Below are 4,175 nucleotides of genomic sequence, written 5' to 3' on the forward strand. Positions count from 1 at the left end.
TGTTCCCGCGTTGTGTCATGGTTGTTAAAATTAAAGAGTTATTTCTTGTAGTGGAGCCTCTCCTGAGTCAGTGGCTGGTCTCAAAGCAGCAGTGAGCTCCTCACGGCAGGTTGCCTGAGGAGGGCAGCACGCCCTTCCCAAGTGCTGCTGTCGTCTTTGCCGTTCTCTTCAGGTTTTGCCGTCTCTTAATATAACAGTCACCAAGAGGAAGAGCACAGGGAAGTAGCAGCTTTCTGAATTTCTCCATGTAAATGACTCTCTAGGTTATTTTCTGGGTCTCCTTTGAACTCCTGGTTCAAGATCAGAACAAGATCACTACTGTTCAGTTTCAAGACAGAAAAAAAAATGTACAAATGTAACCGGATGCTATGTACCTTTTTGTCCTTCCATGAAATGGACAACTCAAAACTGAACATATGTTTCTGCATATTTGTTGTAATACAACAATGTGTACAGTTATGTTTGGAGAGAAGCACAGTGTGGCAGAGGGCCCCCCCCAAGCTCCTGAGGTAAACGGATTTTTTTTAATGGGGCTTCCTCATATTGACAAGCAATTTTTCATTAACTTGGCCAACTCTAGCAGTGGCTAGCTGTTCTTTGGTATCTAAGGAAGGAGGGCTAATAAGTCTGTGAAACTCGTCCAAGATTTTTCTTTCCTGGGGAGTTTTAGGCTTTGTACGTATATATATGTACGCATATCTGAGTTACAAACTTAATGAATTATGACTCCTGAACTTAACATTGCTAGTAAAGTTTGACATCTCTTAGCCATTAGCAAAGCACCTCTTGTGCTTAACAAATACCTGGAAATACAATTTCCTTTTAACACACAACTTACAATGCCTGGGCTAGAAATGTCGAGCAGGCTGTATAAAGATCAGTTTCAGTGAATGACTCAATCAAGTCATCTTGAAAACTCATCCGTAATTTCCTACTCATAACCCTCTTCTGTTATCTTGCCTTAGTGTTCAAGTTCCTCCTTTGCTTTCAGTATCATAACCCCAAGTGTATTCTATGCAACTTTCCACACCACTATTTCTTTACAGCTGCTAATTAAAGATCCTTCTGAATAAAGCCCTCTGCTTGAACAGTTGGAGTGCCCCTCTGAAAGGCCCCTTTTGTGGGAGACCATCTTATGGATCACAACAAAGACAAGGCACTGCAGAAAAGAAACTCTTTTACTTCGTAGCCACTTCTCTGGCTCAAATTAATTAGCACTGCTCTGTTTTCAAGTGCAGTAACACTCTGGAGAGGTGAATGGAACCTTTCAGGAAGTAAACTACAGCACACCCTCCCACCAGCCTTGAGCAACAAAGCAGACTATAAAGGGTGGTCATAAGAGGTGATAGCTGATTAGGAGTGAGGTGGAACTCAGGTGACTGGGACTGTAATTCACACACACCACACACACCCTAACCTCCTAAAGTATTAGCATTTCTATTACACCCAATTAAAAAAGAGGCCCAGAGTGATCCTCACGTTGGCAATTTGTAAATAAAATACAATTACATTTATTTTGCCTGAAAAAATCCCACATTCTAATCCATGTGTTTTCTTGACTTGGTAATCACTTCCTGATGACTATTTCTTGTCCTGCCTGTGCTTAAAATTTACCCTGTATCCCTGGACACCTTAGCATGTGAATATATGTATCACTAGTGAAGAGGCTACATTCATCTGAGTCCATATGCTCGTGTCCATATTAGAGCTGCTGAATTTTCTCCATTAATTAAATGCTCTTGAAAACAGTGCTACAGCAGTGTACAGTCAGAACCTATACTGAAAGACTGCCAAAATCCAAGGGCTACATCCATAGGGTTGTACGGGTCAATACTTTATGCTTGTGGGATGAGCGTCATAGAGACAAGTTGCCCTGAAGATACCCCAGCTTCTCTGACGAGCATTCACCCAAGAAGCAGCTCTTTTGGAACCCTCCTGAGAACAATTCTCTTCTTTCTGTTGCCATCATTCTTCATGTCTTGCTCACAGAAGCTTACATGGGTATAGCACAGTGAGTACTGCAGCTTTCATTCATACCAAAGGCAGTCATCTCTGTATTCTCTTTGAGTAAATCTCCAGAGATGCATAAATTCACCATAATTTGCATTTGCTCGTGAACAGCATCCCTGTAGGGTTATTGAAATTGCATGTTGTATTATTTGAATAGTTTTAGCTTAGCTGAAGGCCACAAAACCTGAAAGGTGGTTTGTTATTGTTTCTTGGCCTTCCTGCCTTGTGTCAAATTTTGCTGTTAAATATATGAATGTAAAACAACTATTGGCTACAAGTGAATTATACTTCTCATACTCAGATCTAACAAAGAAGAGGAATTGACCTATGCATTTTGTTCTCATGTCCTCCATGTATATGTAACCTTTTGGACAGGAAAATTCATGCATGTGGATTATAAACTCCTCTGAGGCTTTGTTTTTATTTTCAGTGTGAGTACCTGTACTGCAGTGATTTGATTTGAGCATATGACTCCAGGATATTATTTCATATCATTCAAGTCAATGGGGATCCTGGAGAAAATTCAATTGCAATAGAACCAGTCTTTGAAGAATGTCACTCTCTGTGTAAGGTGACAGAAAACAGGTATGATTTATGGTCGAAGGTAACCAGTGCAGCTGATCAGTCGGCATAGTGAATGCTCACTCTGTCCCCACTGATGGCAAACAACCTCACTAGCAGAAACCAACCTGGATCTTTTTTTTCCCTCAGAAAATTAACAGGAAAATAATAAGCCTGCTGTCAGACAATCTATGAAGCATAAGAATAGTGAAGCGTATCATATTAATTATTCAATATAAACTGTTCACCCTGCTCTTCCAGGAGGCACTGTCTTCTCCTACTCCTACTCTTTTTTGTTCAGCCTGCGTCTGCCTAAAGTTCTGACTGGACAATGTTGCAACTCACCCCAGTGAAACATTTTCCAGCCACCTCTGTTTGTTGCATTCATGATTTAGTATTCAGCGTACTCAGTTCTGCTTTTTTTTTTTTTTTTGTGCTTGTCTAGTGTCTATGAAGGCAAGATGCTGAGAAATGTGGAAAATAGAGGAGCACAACTGCGGGGAGTGGAGAGCGGTGTGGAGCACGTTCAGCTGTGGCAAGATGCAGCTGGCAAAGAGTCATGGAGCCTGATCAAGCAGTCCATTCAACCCGTACATGTGTCCCAAGAACTTCAGGGGGATAGCCTTTGTGATTTTTTTTTTCACATAATTAAGATTGTATTGGGTTCTTAAACCTCTGTATAATCCAATAAAGAAAAAAATTAAAAGTTCATTAAATCCCCTGCATTAAAAGAAATCCTGCAACCTAGCTGTTTACCTCAAAAAACTCTTTGTAGTGCCTGATGCTCATGTTTTGTAAGTGTTCCCTGAAGACCATTATTCGTCAGCACAGAGTTCAGCACAGTCAAATGAGAGACTCACGGTTTGGAACTGTATTTCTGAAAAATCTTGCATGTCCATTTCTTCCCTTGGCCAATTAATATAACTGACCCAGACATCTCTCTGTTGCTGCCTGTTCTTGCCTCCTTACCCTTATCATGCATAATGTGAAACAGTATACGAGCTGACAACAAATCTAGATGTTTATGTCTTCAGTAGCATTATTTAAATGAGCTTCTCTGACCAAGAGACTTCTGTTTGTCTTCCAGGGACAGATATTTCCATGCTCTTACTGCACTTCATGCTGCAATTTCATGGTTCTATTTCTAAAAATAATTTGCTTTAATTTCTCTCTGTGAAGCCAGTCTAAGGCCTCAGTCGTAAGTTTGTGTGTTGCAAGAGAAACTCTGCCTTGATTTGATTGTTACTTGCACCAGGAGAGAGATACCAGTGTACACCACAACTGTGAAAGTGACAGATCACTGTGTATTTAACAAAGACCCATCTGCAAGTTGCTAGTTGCACCAGATGTGTTTAAAATTATTAGAAATAGGTTTGTTTGTTTTGTTGGGGGTTTTTATCTCAGAGATTCTAAATCTTTGAATAAAACAAAAGTGGGTGTATTGATTTCTCAAGTATTACCACACTTTCACAAATGGATTTCTCCAACTATTTCCCTGTTTCCAAGCAACCTTGCTGAGGAGAAAGACAAATTGAACATTGTGCTAACAGATTGACATAAAACTTTGACAGCTATTTTTAATGAATGTGAATCTAAATTACTGC

The 4,175-nt window shown here is 40.1% G+C and overlaps 1 long non-coding RNA gene across 1 annotated transcript; it reads left to right on the forward strand.

Moving 5' to 3' along the window:
- The first annotated feature begins 137 nt into the window (after positions 1–137).
- On the forward strand, positions 138–3,435 carry LOC113943512. The gene is made up of 3 exons (XR_003526355.1): positions 138–247; positions 2,441–2,595; positions 3,017–3,435. It is a non-coding gene; the product is annotated as an uncharacterized LOC113943512 (long non-coding RNA).
- The last annotated feature ends 740 nt before the right edge of the window (positions 3,436–4,175 follow it).

The sequence above is a fragment of the Corapipo altera genome, unplaced genomic scaffold (genome assembly GCF_003945725.1).
Source record: "Corapipo altera isolate COAL_440 unplaced genomic scaffold, ASM394572v1 61411, whole genome shotgun sequence".
NCBI classification, from domain to species: Eukaryota; Metazoa; Chordata; class Aves; order Passeriformes; family Pipridae; genus Corapipo; species Corapipo altera.